General features: G+C 41.6%; 1 long non-coding RNA gene across 3 annotated transcripts in view; it reads right to left on the reverse strand.

The window, feature by feature from the left end:
• LOC146760822 (uncharacterized) overlaps positions 1-27020 on the reverse strand; it is a 60066-nt gene that overhangs the window by 3841 nt on the left and 29205 nt on the right. The window contains exon 3 of one of the 3 annotated variants that reach the window (XR_014946828.1): positions 12200-12323. The exons of the other annotated variants lie outside the window; for them this stretch is intronic. This is a non-coding gene — a long non-coding RNA (uncharacterized LOC146760822). Of the gene's footprint in view, positions 1-12199; positions 12324-27020 lie in introns of those variants that run through there. 3 annotated transcript variants of the gene reach the window in all.

Below are 27020 nucleotides of genomic sequence, written 5' to 3' on the forward strand. Positions count from 1 at the left end.
CAATATCTGGAAATGCCACTTGCTTTCATGTCAGTGCAAACCAAATCCAGCACTGCCAGCTCTGACTGTTCCAGTTCCTCCTATGTGCCTTCAGTCTGGTGGCTAAGTCTGCTCCTGCCATATTCTAAGGGAAGCTTGGAAGGATTCAGCAAGCAGTTTGGCTCCTGTGCTAGGTTTTCATCCAGATCAGGGCTGTCATCCTGACAATGACTAAACTCATTCAACTCCAGCTCACTTCAATAGGAAGTAAGGACTCTTAGCTACTATTCCCCACTCCTGAAACCTCCTTTCCCTGGTGTTCTGCAGACTGATGTTAAGATATGTTTTGCTTTCTACTAAACTGGAATCTTTAATTTGCATTCTTACACTACAAACCACTTTATTCCACTAGAATCCACTTTCATGCAGTCTTCCCCTACTCACTGCTCTTCAAACATCGATGAAGATAGAACATGAAAGGTGGATGCCAGGTCAATCAAACAGCACAATATTGTCACAGGTTAGAATACGTTACAGCTAAAAATATACAATAATATCATAACAACAGCCTCAAACCAATGAATAAAACAGCTTATGTGAGTATCTGGAACTGCTCCACATGTTTCACTGATACAAAGGGTTCATGTTATGAAGGAAATATTAAGATATATAATGGCCTGAGGTCTCCACAGCAAATACGACAAAAGAATGCTTAACTGGTAGGGCAGAAAGGAATCTTTCTGCAAAAAGATTCTGCTGAATCAAAGCCCTTTGATGGGAAAAGCACTGGTTTCCTCTCAGCTCCCAGGGGAAAGGCAGCTCAGCCCAGGGTGGGATTTTGGTCAGCATCAGACACAGGTCAGCAGACAAGGCACAACCAAGGGATATGGAGCACCAAGGTGTAAATCACACACTGGGAAAAGGACTTCAACTTGGGTCTGAAGAATCTCCATGGATGCTGTACCACAGGGCTATCAACTGTTCTGGCACCAGCTTTCTTACTTACTCAGCATTTCATAGAATCATAGAACAGCCTGGGTTGAAAAGGACCATAACGATCATCTAGTTTCAACCCCCCTACTACGTGCAGGGTCACCAGACATTGATTTTTAGGTTACAGAAATAAATAAATAAGGATGAAAAAGAGAAAAAACCTTCAGAGGGTAACAAAAAATTACTTGCTCCCCCACACAAAGTAATTAGCACCTACCTTGCATGCCTGAAACCACCTGAAGACACAGCTGAATGGAAGGCATTTTTGTGCTCTGAGCACTGACTTGATTGGAAAGACAGGAAAACCTGTGTGCAGATACATCTGTCCTCACTGAGTTATTACTGCAGCCCCACTGGCATCAGTGGGGAGCTTTTTTGTCTGAGGAAGGGATACAGGGATCAGAGCTGCAACACTGTGCTCGGCTGCTATAAAACTTGTCCAAATGGAGTCAGGGGTTCATTTCCCAGTCAAACTTCAGTTTGGGGATGGTGGTGAGGGGGGAATAAACTAGGACAGATTTCTCACATAAAATTATATGATGTGTTTTTGAATAACATGAATGTTTCTGATGTATGTGTCTACACAGCTCTGCCTGTGAAACACTTTAGGCGCCTTGAGCACAAGATGTGTTCTGACATAGGTGGGTTATACATGAACAAGAAGAGCAAAGACTGCACAGTCACACACTTCCCCAATTCCCTGTGGGTCGTTGGATATCAGAGAGAGAACCTGATGTTCCCTGTTGGAGCAGCATGTGCGTGCCTGGAGCTTTGTTCCTACATTGATGGAATGATTTACAAATGAATAGCAGATGGACAGCTGTCATTTCCCTGCTGATTCTGACAGTGGCTGCACCCTTGCAGCAATCAATGTTGTACCTTGGCATTCTTCTTACAATAGAGATTATTTATTGTTGAATCCTTTGTGGTCCATAGCATCAACGTCTGTCTAATTACCAAGGCAGCCAAGTAATATTTCTCTCCATTTACATATATATGTAGAACTGTAACCAGAAAGAAAGCCACGAGTGACTAGGCCAGTAAACAGTGCAGTTTGCTGACTAGTGTTTGTTTTATAACCTTTGGCACATCTCGATATGTACATAATAATAGTTCTTAACCCATAAATAATATTTTACAGAGGTCACGCTATAGTTATTTAAGTTCAGGGGTTTATTTCCCAGAACACTAAGTAGCTGTGAATGAATTATGTTTAGTCTGATCTGCCACAGAAGGGTCATAAACTTATAAGTTGTAGCAAACCATGGAATATTACTCCTGTATGTCAGGCAAACTGTAAATGTTAGAGAATAATGCTTGATAAGGGGAAAGTCTTTTTATTTTGTTAAAGTAATATGCGTTCCTAGGGAAAGACTATAAAAATTCATGTTAACTTCAGTGACAATTTGGCCAATCTCTCCACATACAGATTGTGATTCTTGCTCAGTGCATGGCTGAGAGGCTGCAAACTCCATTGTGAGCAGGGGATTTTTTTCATTCTTGGCTCCCTTTGGCTTGCATCATCCCAGAAATTACAGGAGGTGATCAGAGAAAGTTTTGTGCCTTTGCACATGGCTAATAAAAAGAAAGGGGGATCATTACATGTTGTTGATGGCTCGTTCAAATGCGTTAGACAAAGAGAAGGCTACCACCTTCGTTATTAACTCCGCTAAATACACAAGGGCAGGGAGGGAAGAGAACAAAAGTAGGGGACTTTGATCACTTCAGAGCTTCTCAGGGTCACCTAACAAAGGAGGGCAGAGCAGAAAGTGGGGGTGAATTCTGAAATGAAGAGACAAAAGGGACTGCGCGTTCTGGGAAAGACGCCTTATACAGGCAAATGGAGATGGGGCATGCTTTTATAACAGAGGGATACTTGCTAATAGCAAGACCAGCTGAGATTAAATAAATCCAGCCAAGAAGGAGAGGAAATGGCTTCTGAGTCCTGAAGAGGAGACACAGACAGGAAGGGTGAGTGAGCCAGACACTTCCTTCCTTTATGCCAACAGATGAACTGGGGAACGGTGAGGGCTCCCAGAAATCTGAAAGGTTTTGGAGTGACCTTTAAGGGATGCCTTACTTAAGTGGTGACAACTTCCCAAAACAGCAGTAAAGTGCAAACCAGGAGGATCAATAATAAAGATCAGATCATTCCGGTTGGCCCAAATTTTCCAACTCCAACCACTTCACTCCCACTGACTTCAGGGGGCCTTGCTGTGAAATTCTAGCCAGCCTGGAGACTTTCAAGAAGAGGAGATAAATAACAATAAAACAAAAAGTCGCCAGCTTCATTTTTCATGTTGGCGTTTGCAGCGCTGGAAGCCGACATGCAGGAGCAGCTTTTGCGAGTGCAGTGGCGTGGTGGGACAGGAGCTGGCTCACCACCCAGCTGAGCCCCTGTTCCTGAGGCTGTGTGAATGCTCTGGTCCCCTCTTCTATCCATAATTAGCCCTGCCTAAATGAATGCTTGCATACCAATAAGGAAGATTTTAAAGTAAAAATATGACTGAATTGTTGAGTTCTCAATGAAAACCACCAACAGCTTGTTTGGTTGCCTTTAAAAACCTCAGTGAATATTACTTTTAAAAAAACAATGATTAAATATTATAAAGAAGGAAAAAAAAAAAAAAAAGTTATATTTGCTGACTCATTTAACAACGTTTAGTGCAAATGATTCCTTATCTATCATAGAATGGCCTGGGCTGAAAAGGACCATGGTGATCATCCAGTTCCAACCCCCCGCTGTGTGCAGGGTCACCAACCAGCAGCCCAGGCTGCCCAGAGCCACATCCAGCCTGGCCTTGAATGCCTGCAGGGATGGGGCATCCACAGCCTCCTTGGGCAACTTGTTCCAGTGCGTCACCAGCCTCTGTGTGAAAAACTTCCATCTATGTAACCTCACAGGGAACTTTGTGGAACTGTCTTGACCACACTGCAAGAATTCCAGTTCAGAGGTGTTTTTTTATGATGCTGAATCCAAATTCAACTGCACTCTCTGGGGGTGGAGTTCTACCATCAAGGGCTGCTGCAAACAACATGACCTGTGAAACCTTGTTCCTTGGGGCTGTCCCACACATGGATCACCCTGTGTCTAACACAGCACTTTTCAAAAGCTTTCTCAGGGGAAAGCCACCCACCCCCACCATGTCCTCTAAGCCATGTCCCTCAGTGCCACATCTCCATGGTTCTTGAACACCTCCAGGGACACTGACCCTATGACTCCCTGTGCAGCCTGTGTAAGTGCCCAGCCACCCTTTCTGAGGATGATTCAAACAACTGATATGTCAAACAGCTCCTGGCTGTGCTCTACGATGATCCCTTTTAGAGATACCAGCATGAGGTCATGCCAAATTTTTTATTGTCTGGATTTTAATTCAAGCATTTGAGATTACAGCGGATAACACCACTGTTATATAAAGCATAATAACTGCTCAGCCCTTTACTTGCCACCTTCAGTCAGCAAACAAGAGCAGGAAATAAAAAGGTTCACAGATATTTGCTAGGTAGTGAAACCTCACAGCACAACGTGGTATAAAGATTGTTGGCTTTCAAGACCACTTTATGCATAACATGCCATTGCCCTCAGCAGGACAGAAGATGTGAAGTGGTTTTCCTTTATTTCTAAGGTTTATACAATGAACAGGAGTGTGAGTTTCACATGCGAAGGTCCTGTACTTGATTTATGAGTGCAATGCTTTTTGTTTCATTTTGGGAAAGGACAGTTTTGGAAAACAAAGCATCTAAAAACCTGACAAAATTGCCCTGATCTGAAAGAAACATCAGCTTACTACGTACTCAATATGTTGCATTTACACAGTGCTTTGAATAAACAGATGATGGCCATGAGGATGCCATTTTGCTAAGCAAAAGAAGAATAAAAGGCCATTCATCTTCTCCCCCTGGCCTCATGCCCATGCCTAGTTCTGTTAAACAAATAGGAAGTTCTGCATCTGGGCTTACAGGCACATTTGTGACCATCAGTTCCTTGCTACCCACATCTCCCTGTAATGAACACAACAACTCTGCATTAAGGGAATTCAAGCCAGCAAAGGCTTTTGACTGCCTAAATAAAACCAAAGGTGTCCTTCTGAAAATGCTACCCCAGGAATGTTAGGCACAGCAGAAATACAAAATGACGCTCTTTCTTCCACAACTACTGAATGCGTTATTATTCATTTAAGATTCTGCGTTTATCATTCCTAAGGATGAATCATTTTCTAGCACTACAGAGCATCACTCAAGCACCATAATCTACAGTGTAGTCAACATCAGCTAATTGCCTTAATTAAATCTGGTTCTTAGAACTGTGACTCCCCCAAGACAGACACACACCAGATTCAGAGTACTGTCAGCATATCATGTTTTCTTCCTAGCTTTCAACATTGGCATTTCCTAATTTCTACATCATCATTATTTATTGATTACAATAGTGCCTAAAAAAAAAACCAAACCCAAATAGCAACTTCTGAAATGGAAGCACAGATAAACAGGGATCTAAGAGCACTGTAGATGAAAGACCCAGAGACATAATCGAGTTACAGCAACTGAAATTACTACACGTCAACAGAACTGCAGTTACTGAGCATGCACATATTCCTAATTCGTTGTAAGAAAACATGATGTGCATTAAGTCAGATCTCTTTTTCTGAGTTTGGAGTGAATATGTTTCACCTTGTTTCTCTTGCAGGTACAAGCATGGTCCCAATGACAAAGCACCACTTAGCTGTGATATTAAATAGGGTAACTCAGCAGGGCATCCCCTGCATCATCCAGGATGGCACGTAGTCACCCCGTACACCTTATGAATATGGGGTACTGTGAAGCACGAGATCAGAAACGTGTGCTTCCCACTGCCCTCTGCAGAAAGGGCAGATTAATAGATAATTAACATGTATTGACGTGCCTTGTGGCGCTTACAAAATGTGTTTTGCATTATGTTTTTGTAACAGTTGGCCAGCAAACCTTGACCTGCAAGGGTTAGGATGAATACCTGCACAGCTGGAGCCTTCATTGGCCAATCACAGTCCTTCTCTCATCATTTCCCGTTTTTATAAATGTAAATATTGGAGGTCTCGTTTAAACCTTCAGAACCTCAACATGTCATCACTATGAATAACATACGTTATAAGACACCACATGCTGGCAAAATAACCTGCAGCAAATGACACCAAAAATATTGAAAAGCTTAGCATAAAATTGAAACTCGTTAATGGTACACTGTGCAGCTTGGCATAGAACTAGAGGCAAGCATTCCACACAATGGGACTGTGTGAGCGCTAACAGCAGGCTCCCGCAAGATAAAATAAACTTGTTTTATGGACACGAGGAATTGATTTTTAATGAGATTCTGCTTGGCTGTAACATCATCCTGGGAGGGTGAGCTGTTTTTCCCTTTGCCTCTGGTGCAGAATTATAGTTTGCAGAATAAAGGCGCATTTAAATTAGGCCTATGGATTTGCACCTTCATCATATTAAGTGAAAAGTAGGTGTTATCCCAGGTCTGAGTATTAAACGGTTGTTAAAAGCGCCTGCAAAGAAGATCTCCTCTTCCCCATATTGCCTACCTGCATGTTCCAGGGTCAGCCCACAAGCAAAACTCAGTTCCTCAAGTCCTGTAGGAGATAAATGACCTTGCAAACTTATTTCCTGAGAAGATCCCCCTCTCTCTTAGGAGAAGCTGAGTGTGGGCATTTGAATGTATCTGTTCATCTTCAAGTCTCACCTGCCTGCTAAGAACACACTTGAATCCAAAGAGGTTATCAAAGTTGCAGTTTGACGTCCAACCAGTGACATGTTCAAACACAGCAAGAAGGAGATGTCCTGTTGCTGCTTATTCACGTTTGATTCTCACTCTCATTCATTGCATCAATTAAAAGCAGTATTAAAATAAACTCTTTGAAGCCCGCTGGAGTCAAACAAATGGAAGAAACAAATGGAAAGTGCTTTGTGGGAAAAGCAGAACACAAAAATGAGAACAAATATCAACCTTCCTCAACTTTCAATTCAGAGCATTTTCTTTAAAAAGAAATCACAGTTTTGCTTCCCAATTCAGTGTCACTTGGCCCAGAACGAGCTGAGCTGCACAGTGTTGTTGCTTTTCTTTCCTCTCTGCTGTTATGGTTTTCACTGTTTGTGTGCAATCATTGGCTTTTAATTGCCTTCTATTGCCTATTTCATTTGTCAATAAATAGAAAGTGCAGACCTATCACCAAAGGCCTTACATCTGTTTCTCATACATCTTAGCCACCCATGGTGCCTTAAGCTAAAGCTATCACCTACTGCTAACCAGGCTACCAGTTTATTAGGGTTCTTTCCCCTGCCCTTTTAAAAAGATGAAAGTTCCTAAAAGCTTTTTTTGGGGGCAAGTGATGGTTGAAGTTAATGAAGTAAGCATCTGTTAGGTGAGAGAAGGTCACCCTGGGGTTGGGCACCTCCCAGCGGTGGAACTGGCATGAACCCAGCGATTAGTATGTGATGACAACACCTTAAAGATAATTAGTTGACAATGAGTTGAGAGCCTGTTAACCCCTTTAACACCTTATAGTTTATGATTATAATGAAACGCTTTGGGACAAAACAAAAAGAGATCCAGTTTTCCTTGAGTGATTTACCTTTTGTTTTGTTCTGCTGTCTTGTTTCACTTATCATGTCTGTGACCTCCTTCCAAAGAGGGAAACAGATACCAGCAGAGCACATTTCTTATCTTAACATTCATGGCTGAAATACACCAGCTTTTCTTTCCATTTTCTTTGATGGGCAACAAAGTGAAAGACACTTTGGCAAGGAGTGGGAGCCACTACTAGGATGGACACACGGGAGCAGTAAGTTAATGGCTTTCCTTATGTGACTGAAGGCTGAAAACTCAATCTTTTCTCCCTGCCCCTTGAAATTCTGATGGAGGCCAATTGGATTTGAGTCACCTGAGCATTTCAGTTGAGCTCGCTCAGGCTTTCCCCAGAAAAAAAAAAAAAAGAGGGGAAAATTTGGACCAGAGAGGCTTTATAAATCATGTGTATAGTTAGGCAGGATCAGGCTGTACCTCCATTTGAGTGAAGCAAACAGGAAACAGCATTGATCATGGGTGTGGGGAGAGGAGGAGGAAGCAAATGGAGAACAACTGGCAGCCTGTGTGATTTATGTACGCCGGCATTTCCCATCTTCATTCATTCACTCAACATGATTTATCACAATGGGAGAGCTCAAATGAGTTGCGATTGGCAGCAGATAAAGAAAGTGGCCATAGCACAGTAAAATAAGTCTGTACACAACACTCAAGTAGAGCCTGTCTTCAGATTAAAATTAAAATTCCATTTAATTTACAAAGATGCCCTTGCGCCATTTTTTTCACTCAGGCCAAGTATAAGGGTTGCTCTTGCTTTCATTGGGTTTCATGTAGGACTTCTGTTGATTTTGGAAGCAATGGGCTACAAGTTTGGTGTGTACAGAAATACATGGCTGCTCTGTAAGCTTTCCATAACGTGCCCATCATTAACAGTTACCAGGTATTAGAATGTGCAGTAGTTCCACACAATTCTCATTTGTCCCGTGCCTCCCACTTCAGCCCCTTAAAATGCTTTAAAAACACCCGTAAATTAAGTTCCATTGTGGCAAAACCTCCCTGGAGAGACTTTGATTCCCAGGTGACAGGCAAGGCGAGTGCTTCCAAAGGATCCCCACGGCAGTTACAAGCCAGACCTCCTGGCTCCCAGCCTTGTGCTTTACTGCTAATTAAATACGTCTAGCTTAATGCAGAAAATGTAGAGTTTTCTTATGCTTTTTATATTTAAAGGCAGTATATGGATTCAGCACTATATCAAATGTCCATAAATTCAAAAATAAAGTATTCCCAGCAATTTCTAAGTAACTTATTAACTAACCTGTAGTACTGGTTAGCACTGAGATTACAAAATATTTGCTGTTATTTGCCTTAACATAATTTTAGGAATAAAAAACTGTCATTCTCTAAAAGTTGATCCTCTGTTATCCCAAACTGATTCAATTCTCTGATGCTACCATCAGTAGTCAACATTTTACCAGTGAAAACAGCTCATAGTAACTTCATCCTAAACAGTTTGCAAATATATATAACTCACTATTGTAGGTAAATGGGTTATAAAGTTAGAATTCCTAGAAGACATGGTTGATTGTTTGAGTCTTGATTATTAAGTGTAACTCAGGGTTTATAAACTCATCTCCTCTGCAGTAGAGCAGAAAAATAGCTTTAAAATACCATATGGAATCAGATCCGGAGGAGTATTACTCTCATACTGGGCTTTATATTTACTTCTCCCTCTTCCTGTAGCCCTCAAATGTACAACTAGTCACAACATTAAGTATGGAATTATTCATCTGACTATGAATTTCAAAAGCATGGCTCATAATTAACAGTGGAAATAGAGGGGTAATTTTATGGGGTGAATCACCATCTACTATAAAATGGTCTGGCTCCACTGGCTTCATCAGAGCTTTAGTTATTTATTTCAGGTGACGATCTGTCCTCATCTCCACACAACGTTTCAATGCAGCTGCTTCCTTTATCCATTTTTAAACTACTTCAGAACATCACTCTGGGGAACCCATCTAAAATATCTGTTTGATAATGGAATTCTCTATCAAGATGTACAATTCAGTTTGAGTGAGGCAATTATCCACCTTATTGCATCAAAAACATTGACGGTTCCTGTTGATCAAAGCAAAAAAAAGCTGAACCCAAAAAACATCCCGCTTGGCTAATTATGCTGGAAAAAGCTGTAAGAGTAGCTGGATGTGGGATGAGTGGAATTATTCCAGGTATCAAGGAACAGTGCTCTTTCCTTGTACAACTCTGAACCTATTTCAAAGACACTTATAGCACCCCTGCCACCACATTGCTCTGTTGTGGGGGTCAATGCAGCACACTTTCCAGACAGATTTGCATTATTCCATCAAAATCACAGCAGCTGTTTTTTGTTGGTTTGTTTTTTCAATCATAAAATATTTCCTTAAGAATTTTCGGGCTGTATAGTAAGGGGTCCAGGCACTTTCAGCTCTCAGTGAGGAAAAAAATGTCAGTACACCAAGATTTGGGTATGAGGCATTTCCTCCCATCATTCACTTCACTTGGGACAAGCCCAATCAAGTGCCTACATGGCCTAGATATGGAGCAACCATATTTTACCCATGTCTTATAACCAGGTCACAGCATCATGAGCTGGACTTTTTGACAAGCACTGTTATTATTACTTATTTTCACAAGCCTGCTGTTCTACAGAGGTGTGACCACAGCCAAAATGTGAAGCTATGGCTAAAGCAATGGCTAAACTCACCAGCAGGTAGGGCCTTCCATGTCACCTTTATTACTAACCAGAAAAGATCTCCTGGACCAGAGAAAAGCAGCAGTGTGTGTTCTGTTGTCCAGCCAAGAGACCTCTTTGAACACTCAGCAAAATGGTCACTGCTTAAACAAATACCTTCAATTGAAGAGGTTACCAGCATAAAGTCATTTGAAAAAGAAGATCTCTGATGAGCGGCACTGCAAATGAAGAAACTTTCCATTGGTACAGAACTAAATAAATACTCCTCTCTCAATGTCAGCAAAATGCCTCCACCAGCACGGCCAAGAAAAAGAAGGAAAACAGCGTGGGAGCCAGCACACAACCTTGTTTGGGGCTGCTACAGACAGGAACGGAGTCTGATATGTTGCCATTTTCCATACACTGGCCATCACGGAAAAATAAAGTGACAGAAATAAACTTTGGGAGACTGCAGAAAGATGAACAAAATTTTCCAGACCCCCTCATGATTTTATAGTTTTAAAAACTCTTGCTACACCAACCAGCAAATTTGCTTCCAAGCCCTTTTGCTGAACTTGACAGAGATCCTATCTGCAGAGCATGGCCAGACCCAGATCCTCTGAAGCTCAGGAAAATATTAAGAACATTCAGGAAGATCTTGGGAGGATCTTTTCAGTAACAGAGTCTGGGAAAATACCTGGAAAATTCTCATCATTTGCTCTGTCACCTTTATGTTTAGAGAAGTTTATACAAGTTGCAGGCTTCTGCCATTGACTTTCAGATCATGCTAAGGATTCAAAGAAGCTTCCTTCTAGAAGGGGAACTGCATGCCTCCAAAGGTGACTTGTCCTTATGTCTATTTAATAGCTCCTATATTTGTCGAGTTCATAGCTATCTGTGACCTGTGTTTCAGGTCAGCAATGTCATGCAAATCCACCACGTCTTATTTGTGCTGCTGCTAGTCTGCTCATGAAAGTCAGCTTTGAGAGATCTCCCTATTTATCTGAAGGCTGTTCTGAAGGCTGCTCCAGTATCCACAGCTCACAAGCACACCCAGTACCAAGTAACACCAAACCTGTAATGTTCTCTGAATCAAGCAGTCTCATTTATTCTAAATTAGAAAGCCAAGCAACATAAGACTCATAGTAACAAGGCATCAAATCTAAACAACCATTTTTTCTCATGAAAGTTCCTGTGGATCATCTCCTACTCTCCAGGACAAACTGATTTTTTACAGTTTAAATTTAAGGGCAGGAAAGGTCCTATAAAAGAATTTGCTTCACAGGAGACCCTCATCACTTGATGTACCCACCCAAGGGTCACCTGGTACTGGGGATGGAAGTTATAAAAAGAATCTCTTACCAGCCCTTTTAGGAAGAAACAAATACTGGATGTGGCCCTGGGCAACCTGATCTATTGCCTGGTTTAGCGGCTGGTAACTTTGCCCATGGCAGGGGGTTTGGTACTGGATGGTCTTTGAGGTCTCTTCCAACCCAAGCCACCCTGTGATTCTAAGACATAAAAGCTTACAGCTCTGCAGAGGGTATTCCTGCTAGTTGGGAGTGTCTCTGAGATTCTCTAGAGGTCTCAAGTGGACAGTAAGGTCTGTATTTGTAAACAAACACAGATTACAGGCATCTTAGAAACATGTCAGACAGAGAAGGACGGAGGCCATGTTAGACACAATCCATACCAAGGGAAAACTAAGGACAGGCAGGCATTTTGTAGTGACACTCACACAGGAACCAGTTATGAGTCCAGCTGGAGGAATTCTACTGGGGCCATGCAACATGCAATGCTTAGTTTTTGTTAACATCTGTGTGGTCTAATTTTCTATTACTGTCAGTGAGTTATTTCTAGGAGCACCAGGTTATTTTGTCCATAAACATTGCCCCCATCACACATTTCTAATTTTAACCCTATTTGTCTCCGGCTGATTTACATTTGGCCAGAAGCAAATTACCTATTGGAAGCATTTATTGAAAATTAATTAGGTGGCTAAAATACCTCCAGCAGATTCTGTTAGCAGTGTCTGTTCCTTGTGGCTCTCCAGAATTCAGCATTTTCCAGTTTAAACACCTAGCAATTAAAAAAAATCCATAAAGTAAATGATATAATTAGTTCCAGAATGGAACTTAGTCTCTTTGAAATTAGATGCTTTCTTGTAAGGCTACAGTACCGTATCATAGCAAGAGGTTTACAGCGCCAGAGGATTTTCGATAGGCAAAAGAATAAGGACTTAACAATAGCTAGGACACTGCATGAAGCAAAAGGAGGGTGTCCTTGCTAGCTTAAAACTGGTCAGTGGTACAGGATAACCACACAAATACCGAAGTAGGGAACAGGAAAGAAGACGAGAAGTACGAAGTGAGATTAAAAAGAGAAACACAGGATTAAATCTGAAGCAATCGCAGCACCCAAGAACATGGAAAATGCACACTACTTCTCTCCAAAGAAAAGCCAGGATGTTAACATGATTTACTGCAAATAGTTCCACAACATTAAAATGAGTTTTTATTTTCTGTGTGTGCTGCTTCAAAGAACAACTCTGTGGGCTCATAAAAATGCAGAGAACAAATAGGGGCCTCTAAGACCAATTTATATGCCATGCCCACTGTGCACTGAGACACATATAATCTGTAAAATGTCAGCTTCAAAGTTCCACAGAGATTGGTGTTAACCCTGACCCTCGACCTTGCCGACTCTAGCTGGGCCCTCATGCTCTCTTAACCAGCTGTTTTAGATAAATGCGTTCCATTTTTAAAGAGATTGTCTCAGAGTTTTACGTGAATAGTAGTAATATTATTAACTCTCGCTGAGAAAACCACCTTAACCGAGAGTCTTTACAGATGGGCCAATCAAAGTCTTACCCCATGCAGAGAGTGGTGGGTTAATAAATATGTCATTGGACTGAAAATATTTAAACAACACTGGGAGAAAAGAGCAAGGCATACGACAAAAGGAAAGCATATTAGTACTGTTTCCTGTCAAAATACACAGAGGAAGCACTTTACTTTGACCATTTTCCTCATAAAGAGACACGGTAGGCCAAAACAAACAAAGCTAAGGAATCTGGTTTATCCCACTGTTGGATGCTGAGGACTATCAACTTAAATGAAGTAAGGCTGAGAGAGCCAAACCAGGTTCTCCTCAACAAGACGGTTAATTGAACGCATCAGCAAAGGTGGTACACACCAACTGTGGCCCTGTCTATCAATACTTCCATTTCATAAGGCCTTGTGTCTGTTTTTCATGTGTTGCTTTGTGCATGTGTCCAAAGTTGGGTGGGAGATTAGACGCTCATGGTCTGTCGGAAGTCCAAAATTATAAGGTAGCCTGCTGGTTTGGCAAACTATTGACAAGTCTAAATCATCCTTTTGGAAGGAAAATGTTGAAGTTCAAGGGCAGACAGTATATTTTAGACAACAAAGAAACAGCTGGTGTCCACTCATAATAAATAAAAATAAGTTGGGGTCAGAAATACAAGTCAACTGGTTCCCCATTCACTGGGCATGAGCCAAAGACAACTGGAGTCAAAGGGAAAGCTCAGAATGATTTCACAAAGTTTTGACTCAAACCCATTGCAAACGGGGTGAGAATATATCCACAGATTTCCATGGCCATCGGATTTCTTTGGCCTTTCTTCAGCATTCATTTTTTGCTACTGCTATGTGCCAAAACTTTCTGAATAGATGAAAAAGTAGAATGTAACCCTTTAAAAGCCACAACAAACACAACTGTGCTGGGTGGAGTCTATAAAGGTGAAAGCAAGATTTGGAAATATTCATAGAATTACAGAATCATACTTTTGTTCTTCAATAAGCAAACAGATTTTAATTCAAAGCACCGTTTATATTATTGCTGCCAAATTGGTTTTGCACTATATAGTATCAAAGACAATGCAAACCAGTCTTCTCACTGCATTTCCAAATTCTCATTCCAGCCCTTCTGGGTTAGCAGATAACCATAATGCTAAGGAATCAAATACATGACTGTCAGAACGTACCAAGTTACAGCTGAAAGGTCATCTTTTCTCTTCAGTCCCTCATTACTCAATAAAGAGAGTCCCCCTGTTGTGGTCAGTTATTTGGTTGCTACTGTGGGAAAAATAAGAACCCTATTCACTAACATGAACAGCATCTTGCCTGCGAAAGGTATTCAGGTTTAAGTATCAAAATGCCATTGACAAGAAAGCTAAGTCTGAAGCAGAATAAGTAATGACCATCCAAACCTTAGCATATCTAAACATTTGCTTTCTGAGCTGCATTTCCCTTGAGGTTTAAAACTGTCCAAATCCTTTGATGCTGCCAATAAATGAAGTCTGAAAGTTCCTTCCCTCATCATTGGATCCATGTTTTCTAAACAGGGTGGAACCTTCCGCTAGAAAATGCAACCCACAAGCAAGAGGAGTTGGCAGAGGCACAATAAATGAAAACTATAAATGAATGAAAGGAGAAACAAAGAGAGACTGCAACAAATATGAAAAAACCACAAACACAGAACTAAATACAAACAATAAATACAGCAAATACAAATAACAAATAAAACAGAGGAGACGCTGGAAAGTCTGATGGAAGGACATAAACAAATACTTTACAGAAGACTGACCTGTAGCTGCTTTGCTTTCGTCAGTCTTTGATACACAAATATGCTCCCTAGGAAATCTGTTTTTGAAACTTAAAATGAGCTTAAATTACAGGCAAAGCAAGTTTGTGAAGGTAAACATTTTGTTTTTCAGATCCCCAAAATAGGTCGATAGTTTTGCAGTCTGTGAACTTTCAGAGTTTTGCCCTTCCCCACCTGAAACGTTATCTTCCTGTTCTCACTTGTGGCATCAGAAATACTATTGACTATCAAAGAAGCAAGAAAGGACACGGACACATTAACCAACCTAAATAAGAAACATGTTTCTCAGTTGTCTATAGTTAAAATTCAATTATAGCTCCTCCGCATGTCCGAACAGTATGGCACAGCCCTTGGGAAGTGGTAGATTGTGTTGACTTCCATCATAGCTCTTTCTAGGAATATGATACTATTCAACCTCCAAGCTGATCCTTTTCTTTTGTTAACCAAGTACTGTTTCTACTGGAACTGTGAGCCTATCCCTGTCAGCCTCTCCTTGGGAGGCTATGTGGAAGCCCAACAAGAAGAACATTGTGGGGCAGCAGTAACCCTCCTTCTTTGTAAAACCCCATTGGATACACAAGCCTAACCTATTTCTCTCCACACTACCTGTACTCTTCACATCCAACACAGAGCTGTGTCCTCCCTGTCTTGCCCTCGTAGCACGTATCAAAGATCTGAGACACACTGTGACAGGCATTACCACAGAACATCTTTTGGTGCCCCACTTACAAACCCAGAGCCTCAGCACCCTCCTTCAGGTTACCACACTCAAAGACACACGTGTGAACACGGAGAGCATGCAGAAGGAAAAACATTTACCAGATCCCACGCAGCACTGAACATCAAGAAGAGAGATGTGTGAAAATGTGTTTTTATTATATCCAGTATTGAGGGGGCAGGAACATTCCTCAGAGATATATTAACCTTCACATTTTTTCCTGCCCAATTCAAGCCCCTCATCTTCCTGGAGATTTTCCTTCTTACTGTGCTATTGGATATTCTGAGGTGGGTCTTTTTCAGTCTCTCATTTGTACAAAATACTTAAATGCTTATTGGAGCAACTGCTGTTCCCGGAGTGACTGTGCTAACCACCAAGCTAGAATAAATCACCCTCTGACCTTTCATGCATCTGAGCACTTAGAAAAATTACTCCGCGAGACATTATAGAGCTGCAGTTTTCAACAGTTTTCAATTAACAAGCCCCCTAAAATTTTTACAGAAGAGGTATGGATCTTTGTGTAGAGAATTTAAACCAACTGACAATAGGCTTGCTTCTGTTAGTTGTTTTTCATGGACCTCTTGGAAGTATTCTACAGGCTCCCAGGGGCACAGAGACCACAGGTAGAAAAATACTGTTGTAAAAGGAAAAAGCACAGGTTTAATAACACGGGCTTGTTCTCCTGAGGCCTTAAGACCGCTGCCCTCATAACGCATGTTCTGCAAGCTTTGGCTCTGAGAAGATGGAATATGAGACACAATCTAGACGTTCACCTGCCAAGTGAGGAAAATCCTTTCCCTTCCCAATGAGACAGAAGTATTGGCACAGGAGGTCACTAAAACCAAGTGTTTGCTGTTGTGGCGATGTGGGTTCGAAAAAGACAGATGTGTGTGAAACAAGATCCTCTGTTCCATAAGTTCCCAGTGTACTGTAAGAAAGTCAGATGGGAACTCTGGCCGTTTTGAATTGCAAAAGATGTGATTTGCTCCCCAGCCCCCCTCCCTACAATCGAAAAGGAAGGGAAAGAGACATCCCTACCTGATATTGATGGGAAGCACATTTCAAGTGATCTGGAAGAATTTCTGATCTATAGCCTGTGGTAACAGTGTCACAGCTGCAAATACCTGGTTGTTAGAATCACTCTAAGATGCTCATGTCTAGTCAGTGCTTGGCCTATGCACGGTGATCAAAAACGCGTGACCCAAATCAACAGATTCGCAGACATTCTCACATCCCATTTCTCTAAGGAGCTAGAGCGAATTTTCCAGTTAGACGTCTGTTTTATAACCACTTGTGCTCCCTTCAGCCACTGGAGACAGTGAAGCACTTCCAGTTCTAGTTCGTCTGAAGTGTTTTGGAGGTCTGCAATAAGATAAATCACACGCCATGTGCCTCTCTCTCAACGGGCTATAAAGCAACGCGCAGTATTAACACAGTATGAAGGACTACACTGTAGGCATTTCCATTTGGACGAATGAACCCCACTCCTCATGTTTAACTAGCACTGGTTCAGATTTTCTGGTGGAATATCAAAAATGCATCGTCCTCAACAAAGAAAACATAAATTGCTGTAATCAACTTTGCAGACACTTCTTTTATTTTCCTATTGGGAGCCTGGGATATTTATTCTTGCTCGATATTCATTTCTGCACACACGTGAGTTGACAAAATAGGGGCTGCAGGCCAAGTACCTCAAAGCCCTGTAGGTTGTGATGCATAGCTGGGCTGTGTTTCTTGTGATAGACTGCGGTGGTTTGGCAGCTGCGGGAGAGAGATCCAGCTACTACTTATCTGGAGATGGAACAAACTCCTCTAATCTGCGCTTGTGTATGAAGAGGACTGTTATGAAAATGCTGGAAGCCAGATGGCTGTGGAACAGGGAGTTAGTTGATTCAAAAAGAAAGCCTTATAGAAACAAGAAGGGAACTGATGCTGCTCAAAAGCCCAGCAACTGTGGCACAACCTAAACAAAATCCTGCTTCAAATCAATTACTTCAGTATTTTGCCTTGGTCCAAAAAAATACAGGCGTTCTGATCAGCTCCAATGTATTTTTGCTACAGAAGAGCAATTAAAGTCATAATTAAATTGTCAGTAAAAGGCCAAAGTGGGAATATGGGGAATAAAGTAGGTATTTCTGGCCTGTGCTGTGTTTTTCTGCTGCACTGGTTATGGCAGGTGTTTGCCAGTTGGCATGGAGCACAACAGTGGTCCCTTATCAGATGACTACCAGCCATGACACCATTGGTCCAGTTTCTTGATATGCAGCTGCAGTGTGGCTTGCCCAACTTTCATCAGTTATACTGTCCATGGAAGGGGAAATGTGTGTGCTCATAGTTCATCACTTTGTTTTCTACCTGATGTAAAATTTCTTCCCAAAACTGTATTTTGGGAATAAAATCTTCCTTAGCTATTTCCCATGCAGTGCTGCAGGGTTAGGAGAATGAAAGCAGCAAGCTGATGGTCATAACATGAAAATAACATGAAATAAGCAATTGGCTCTTTCAGGGAGAGAGCTTGTTCTCTTCTTATGGGTTTGTGTAGTTTCAATAGTGATGGAAATAAGGGGAATAACAGACTGTATCAGGGGATAGTGCACAACAAATAGCAGGGACTTAGCTAAGATCCAAATCCTAAAACTCAGCAGTGATCCAGAAACACAACATCCAAACAAGAATTAGGGCATCTGCTGCCAGCTGTGGCTCTGAAAAGCAACAAGTAGAAATGGAATTCAAGGTTAACAGTCCATTGCAAAAGAAACAGGAACCAAGGATGTGTTTCTCAATGCCAAAGAGCAAGAACACATGAAAAACCAAGAACATTCCAGCACTTCAAAATACATCTTTAAAGCTCAATTTCATCAGTAACCTTTGGGTTTTTTTCCCTCCAATATTCAAAGTCTAAAATGTGACATAAAAAAGATTTTTAGGCTGTACCCACTATTAGCTTATAGAATTCAAGCAATGCATGTTTGAGCAGCATCCTTAGGCAACAATTTTGGTGTGATTGTCTCCTCAAGACTACTACGTTTTTGCCATGACTTCCCTGGTGCTATTTTGTACATAGTGATTTGAACTTCAGTTAACATTCGATATCCAGTTGTACTTTTAAGAGCTTGACAGAACAGCAAAACATTTTTTGCCCTGTCAGCCTACTCAGAGAAAAGCAGAAGAGCTGCTCATCAGTCTGTGCTATTCACTCCCTCTCCCTCTCTGTCTGGTAACATCAAGCAAATCTGACATCAGGAGTGAGGACACGAATACACCAAGCTCCTACTTCTTACACACGCTTGGGAAAAGGGGAGAGATCCAAGTTAGAAACATCTTAGAGGAAAAAGAGCCACGGTGTGATCTCACCTCTCATCAGCCACCAGAGAACACACACATGCAATCACTTCAGAGACACTGGTGTTATTAGACACCAGAGAATCCACACCGAAGAGGCACAGGAAGCCTGACTTCACAAGTTCCACTGCTCATGGAGCAACTTGTGAGATTTACTAGGTTTTATTCCACTGATTTGGGGTCTCAAAAGAATCTGCAGTGCTGACTGTACAAGAACAACTCACTCTGGCACTGGCAAGTAATTAGAGGGAAAGGAACCAGAGCAGCCATTAAAACAGCCAAGGAAACTTTTTGATCCAGACTGTTAAGGTGGAAAAAAAAAAAAAAAGGCTTAAACTAAAAATCAGTGCTTAGGAAGAGAAATCCTTCAATCCTTCCCAAACTGACCCATACACCCTGTCCTCATCTCAAGTTTGGTTCAGGGGGGGCTTACAAGAGCATTAAGACCCTCTGTGTTAAGACAAGGGAGGTTTAGGTTAGATATTAGGCGGAAGTTTTTCACCCAGAGGGTGGTGACGCACTGAACAGGTTGCCCAAGGAGGCTGTGGATGCCCCATCCCTGCAGGCATTCAAGGCCAGGCTGGATGTGGCTCTGGGCAGCCTGGGCTGCTGGTTGGTGACCCTGCACATAGCAGGGGGTTGATACTATGTGGTCATCATGGTCCTTTTCAACCCAGGCCATTCTATGATTCTATGATTTGGTGGCATCAAGCTGAGTTTCCCCATCACGTGAACTTCTAAATTCACAGCAAAGCGTTGCCTGCCTTATGAATAGAGAATCACTTTGCATTGAGTTTTTCACCATGAATAAATCCTGCAGCATGAGTTTTATAGACGTCACAACTGTGCCATGCATCATCTGGAGGAAAGGCTGGAGCTCAAACAGAACCCTCCTCTGCCCTGTGCTGTAAACAGTGAGTTTGGCTCAAGAAAAATGGGGATAGGAAAACCTTTCTCCAAACAAAGGGTGAACACTTGCTTTTTAATGACACTGCTACAAACCAGCTTCATTCAGCCTGCTTCTCCTTAGACTTTGTTCACTTTGTCCTGTAGAGGTCGGTCTTGCCTGCAACACTTGGCAAAATACAGATTCTCTTGCTCTGCAAACGTAGGTCTATGGGTTTATTCCACCCTCCTGAAATTCACTGGGGACTGGGAGAAGCAGAAGGTAGGAAGGTGCTGTTTTTTCCTCAAAGGAGCTTTGTGTGTGTTTGTTTGGATGACAGCAGCACACTGCTTTCATTACAATTTATGTACAACAGGTGATCACGACCCTCCTAAACTATATCATTTATCCCAGGAAAAGCAAAAGATCAAATATGTATTTCCAAAGACTCCATTAATTGGAGAGTAGGAGTTCACATCTGATGACTTTTGATATAAATAGGCTGAATCAAACCTTTTTATTGCTTTTTAAGCTGAATATTTATGCTTGCATTATCCAAGCTTTCTGGATACAGGACAGGCAATAGAGCAAGCTGCTAATGCAGCCAGCTTTTCTTCCGTTGTCATGAACATGCATTCTCCATATTTAGATACAGCCTTGCTCCTGAAGCTCTACTGGAACACAGCCTCAGAGACTACAGCCTGAAGTCCCTCTTACTCTGCACTTCTCAAACATAGGGATGTAGGCATCTCTTCCTGACATTGCAACCCATTACAAAAAATCATTGTCTCATCTTTCAGGAGGAGGGGGGGAAAAAAAATCGCCTTACTTCCAAAGTAATGAAATGCTGCAGCTTTGCTTATTTACCCTAAACAATACTTGACTTAGCAAGTGCTAAAAGCTCCATGCCTCTGCACTGTTAGGGGGTTTCCTTATCTCCTCTAAGCCCCTGAAACATGAGCTGGGTGGCAGCTCTTTGCTAAGTTGGTTTCAACAGCGATTTCACTAACATTTTCCAAACCAGTTCAACTTTCCCACCATCTCAGGACCGACCCCCAGCTAGAAGCATTTAGTGCAGCAGCTGCTTCCTGAGACATTTGGCCTCCTGCACGCATTCCTTTGGGACCAGGAGTAGGACTCGAAGGAAGCCAGAGGTAGTTCACTTCTCAGTATTTTGTGGTCAGCCTCTTTCCCTCATCTGCAGCCCAGTCAGTAGGGTTAGCCAGATTAGGAGGAAAGACAAAACCCTGTTAGCTTAAGTAACCTGGAAAGAAGCAGGGGCTCAGAACAGAGACAGATCTTCAGCTTGCACTTGCATGAGGGCCAATTAAGTCAGGGCTCTCAGTAAGTCTAAAAGCAAACAAAGCTAAAAGAGTGGAAATAAGCCCCAAATGCTGGCTGGAAGAGGACAATGTCTGTGCTTTTTAGTAGGAAGATTAAGAATTAATAAGCAGGAATGATGGCAAAAGTTCACCTGCGGAAACGAAGGGTTTGCCTAGAAGGCCACAAGGCCCTTTATTTAGACATTATCCTGCCTCGTTCATTCCTGTTTATTGCTTCATATTGTCATGTGCTGCTTTGGATGAGCAGCTAATAGCAGCTGGCCCACTTCAACTGACAGCTTGAGAATACCTCCAAACCAAGCAGTATAAATCTGTGCTACTGTAGATGTGGATGTAGATGATTCCTACCTATGCCTCCTATTAACAGGCAGGATTTCCTTACAACCTCTCAATACTTTCCAGGTGAAATCACTGAATCCCTGCTGGGGGTCACATACAGGATGGATCACAGAGAATTGGATTTTTGTCCACAGTGCTTACATCTCATTATTCTTATCTGGCAAACGTATGCTTTCACCTTTATTTGTCACCTTTCCTTCTCTTACGCTTGTAAAAGCTCCCCACGAGTTGAAAATATTTCTGAAGTGACTCGTCAAATACATAAAACAGATGCATGATTGCATCTTGGGATGTATTAATTCTGTCTGTGTGTGAGCAAGAGAATAAATGTGTGGGTAGATGAGGGAATACACAGGACTAAGCACAGCAGCTGATTTTTAAATCTCTAGTCCTTGATCACTGCTTCTCTGTGTCTATCCCTCCCTCCCTTCTTATTTAAGGCAGGAAAGGAACAAGGGGGTTTTGAGGTGTAATCCCACGTCACATATTAATTTAAATGAAACTACCTAAAGATAAGGCCAAAATGTATCCAACACTTTTAATTTCCGTTTCTGTGTTATTTGAAGCGTAACCCAGAAACAGCCAAATCTGCAGGAATCTACCTCTAAACTGGTAAGGCAGGGAGCCAGTTCTGTAGGCCTTCTTTCCAATGTGTTCTTGTAACCTTCACTATCAGCACGCAGTATAAATACTTAGTGGGATTTGTAGGTGTAAATTAGGCTACCAAATGCACTGTGGCGGATGTTCACATGCAGAGATGCAGGTTCCCTCCATGTATTTTGAACAACTGTTCTTTGTCTGAGAGTCTGACAACCTGGCTTTATATCTCAAGTGTCAGGGCTACAGTTTTACAACTAGGCTCAGATCTTCTCAGTTACATCCATCATCCTGCATTGAGGGAAGCATTACTCTTTGGAGAAAGTAAGTAAGCAACACTTGGGTAATTACGTTAACATTGCAACCAACAAAGCTGTAATTAGTGGCAAAAAGTCTGGCTGAGGAAGGAGATGCTGCATGATCTAGGAACCTGGAAGGGGCATTTGGATCACTGAATCTAATTTCAGGTACCATTACCAAACCAATTATCATTTTTATCCATAAATGTAAAGCTACACACCCAGGTCAACAGCCACTTTCATTAGGTGTGGACATCATCTCCTTTGTTACCTTCCGTAGGACAAAAAACAAACAACAGCTTGTGTGTACAGCATTGGTTGGGCCCTCAAGGGAACTCGATTACCTCGTATCTTCTTACACAGCCTTGGGCACGGGAAACCCAGTTACTCCAAAGAGAAACTGTGCTCCAAGCTATTTTGAGGTGTCTAATCTCAGTGATTCAGTTTCCTACCTATAAAATCCTGTTTGCTTTTTAACCATGATGTGTTTCATGGTAAGACTGTGAAGATGTATGTCTGTTTTGACATATTTTATGGGCACATTTTTGTTTTCATAACACTGGTGAGGCCAGGAACTACAGAGAAATATCTAGAAGAGCAAAACATGGTCATTCCACGCTGTCAAGATCTGGTCCTTCTATGTTTAGTTCTATGGGGAGGAAGGGGGAGTGGAACTACATGATCTTTTAGGCTCCTTCCAACTGAAGCCATCCCATCGTTCTATGCTTCTGCATTCTCTCCTAGATAGGAGATTTGAAATGGCCAAATTCAGATTATTTCCTTATCATTTTGTTATATACTTGTATATAAATGTCCGAACCCAGCGTAATTCAAAATTATCCATTAGCACCCTTGTAAAAATTCAGCCCTTTTACTTTTCTAAGGAGTCTGCAAAAAAGAAACAGCTACAGGGTCAACCTCAGGTATAACATTTTTCTTTTAGGCTTCAACAACAGAATAGTTGGTGGTCTCTCAAGCTACTGCCTTTAAAACATTCCTGGGTTTTATTAGGATAACCCATAAATCTGGGAAGTCCCACCCTAGGAGCAGCAGCAGCTTTTGTTCACCAAACACAAGTTTCCTCTTGTACATTGTTGGACTCAGGGGTGTCTGAACTATATGAATGGGTGGCTAAGGGCAGAACAGGCAACAGGTTTCAAGGTTTTATGAGGGGAGGGAGAAAGGCAGCCCTGCATAGTGGTGCTAATGTATAACACCACCTGAAACATGAAAGGATTTCATCCAGCTCCTGTTATATACATGGTCAGATCCTCAATCGCTGTTATACAGTGAAGCTCCACTGACCTCCAGGGAGCTGTGCTGATTTACATCCCCAGCTCAAGTCGTATATCTAAATACCACATTGTCCTTGAAAAGTGAGAGAATGCACAGATTTCTTTGGCAAACCCTTCTGTGGAACCACGTGCAAATGAACATGTTTTCTGAAGTGCATAAAATACACCTATGGAGAGATAACACAATCTCTAAGATTCACAGTAATTTCTTCCATTGGAAATGACCAGATTGTTCCTTTCTGCCTGGAAAGTAATGCCATGGCTCACTGTTCTTAACGAAATTACATTTCTTCTTGGTGTATTATTGCTGACTGATCTCATGAGCTAACTTTTCGGAGGAGCACATGTCAATTTATTCACATACGTGCCAGTTATATTAATAGAAGTTGCGATGACTCATCACTGCACGTTGCTAAAAATCCTCTGGCTCATCTTCACAACAAGGTTTCTATTCTATGTGAATTTCCTCAGCTTACCTTACTCAAAGTTCAGACATCCTTAGCTCCTTGAGAGGAAAAGTTCCCTTTTCTTTCTGAGATAGATAAACCATGACCAAGGCCTGCAGTGTCTTGACTTTGTTACAAGGGCCACTGTAAACTACAGTCCTATCTGGGATTCAAGACCCAGCTGCCTCCTTAGCAGAGGACTGCTGCTTGCTTTTCCACCTCCAAACCCCTGTTCAATGAAGCTCTAAGATCACATGCATACACAAGCAATAAGAGCATCTCATTCAAATTTAGAACACTTCCACAGCATCAGAACATCTGTATAAGATCAGACGTATCTCATGAGGTTGGATCTGGATGGACTGTTAAATAACTGATATAGCTGATATTTGTTTATTAATAGGTTTTCCTTATTCACTTTCTACTCTTTAACTTAGATTCCACATCTTCATTTCTCCCCATCTTTACTTGCTTTTCCTCAGTTCCATTTGATTTTTATCCTTATTTTCATGCTCTCACGGTCTAAACTTTACAAAACACAAATCCAGCCATGATCAAACTGAACTTGATAATCTTATGAGGTCAACATGCACACGAGATTAAGCAAATTGCTCAATAATACATGAAACACCTGCAGGTAAGTAGAAGCATGACTCAAAAATATTATGGTGGGCTTTTCAAAACTCCTCTGTGCTGGCCCAGCACAACTCACAAAGGGAGCTCCTCAATACCCCACTGCAATACTTTAAACTCCTAAACTAGTGTTCAGAACTAATCCCCTGAGAATACTGTGTTTCCTTGAAGATAATTGATTGTGTTCTATAGGGCAGAGTCCAGACTGGGGCATTTTCTTCACGAAGGTGATGAACATGTGCACAATTTAGGCTGTCAACCTGTTCAATTGAAAGGCAGAACTGGGACAGCTGAGGTGTTTTGCATAGAATGGTTGCGACAATCATATTTCAGATATGTCCCCATGTGGGCAGCTACTTCTCAGAACTTCTGTGCCCTGTTTTTAGCTAAGAGTCTAGAGGAAAACTTGAAGGGCAAGGGCAGTGTTTTCCAAATTATTTTTGGCAAGGTTTACCCAATTAGAGATATGAAAAGCGTGATACATCAATAATGAGATTTGATGATAGCACTGCTATTGACAGTGCTTTAGACAACTTTACTTGCTTGTAGAAAGGAATCAAACCTAAAGAAAGCAGTCCCTGTCCCAAGAGAATTAGCAATCGTGTCAGGCCAGAATGATCTAAGATGAAGGATGTGGTGGTAACAGAAGGATGGTTGGTCTAGATAATGTTAGTGATCTTCTCCAACCATAATGATTCTGTTAAAACATCCACAGTTTCCATTTCTGCAGCATTGCCAAGGGAAAGTTGAGGATGTGACCTTAGGAAAGAAAGATCTGCAATTCAAACCTATCGTGGAGCACAGCCATGGAACCTAGAAGAGGGGAAACAACTTCCCCTGGTCACATCACTGAGCTGAACTGAACCCAAGTATATCAAGTCCCAAGGCAGTGCTTCAAGCATCCTTCCACTTAGGCAGCTTTACCTAGGTAGCCTCAGAGGTCCAAGTTCTGCCCTGGAGTACGTATTGGCCTCATTAACTTACTCTAAATAAGAGCTGCGAGCAGAAGTTGGCCCACAGCAAGTAAGATTTATGGACTGAAAATGCCACATACTTTGCTTTTTATTCAGTGAGGAAAAAGAAAAAAAAAAAAAAGGCTGAGCAAAGTAAATGAATCAAGACTATATTTTTCATTCTGCAAACACAAAAATATATACATATGAACATAAAAAACACAGGTGCCTAAATACTGCAGTCGCCTCCTAAATCTGCTATAAAGCACAAATGGCTGTGTTACACTTTTCTCCAGACAGATACATAAATCACCTTTTTTTTGTTGTTGTTTTTTGAAGAGGGGAAAATCAACCATGTTTTGGGTTTGGTTTTTTGGGGGTTTTTTTTGCATCCTTTCCTCCCAGAGCCCTGTGACCCTTCCACTTGAATTAAGTCTGTATAGGTGCCGTTCTCTTTGAACATAAGCTGCACAACAATTTATTCTCAACAGGAAAAGGCAAAGCTTTGGTCATGCTGCATTCCTAATATTTTTTGCAGTTTATGGAAAACTCTCATAAACAGTACAACACAGTAAGCTTTCTCTGCTAATATGCTGTCTAGACTCTTAAAAATATGAGTTCTCCTTGCCTACCGTGTATCGTGGCTTAAACTTTCGACCTTGTTCCTTTTCCCTTTGACCACTTCATAAGCTTTGACCCTCTCAAGAATTTAATACCCAAATGGCACATCACCCAAGTTGCTAGGGGATATATGAACAAGTACTTTTAAAACATCTTTTATTACGAAGCCAAGAAAGCTAAGTGCAGTCCTAACTTACAGCATTAGAAAATGTCTTCTGCCTTCATACAGCCTCCAAAACATGGCACTGAGCATAGATGGCATCAATACATTATAGAAGTGACAGCAGAAAATTCTGTAACACCATCACATATGTGCTAGAAAGGGCAGGGGGTTCCTCGTGGAACCATGCAAACACTGGGGCATTGCTAATGCATGCCTTTGATTTCTGTTTATGGCCCCCAAGTTGAGTGATCTGTCTTGTTGGCACCAACCTAACTATTTTTAAATGATGTAGCAGCTGGCTCAACACATACCTCAAAGATTTATGTTCATGTCGCAAAGCCCACTTACTGAAAGGGAAAGCGTGGAGTAGTTTCTATGGCTTACCCCACATGCAAATATGGTCTACATATTTCATTCTGGGCCATCAGAGCATACATTTTAACAACTAAAAGGAAGAAGCAGTGAGATATATATAAGAGAAGGCAAATATGGAACAACAAACACAGTAATGAGGT

Source organism: Coturnix japonica, chromosome 5 (assembly GCF_054131305.1).
Source record: "Coturnix japonica strain WE chromosome 5, WE-NBRP24, whole genome shotgun sequence".
Taxonomy (NCBI): Eukaryota; Metazoa; Chordata; class Aves; order Galliformes; family Phasianidae; genus Coturnix; species Coturnix japonica.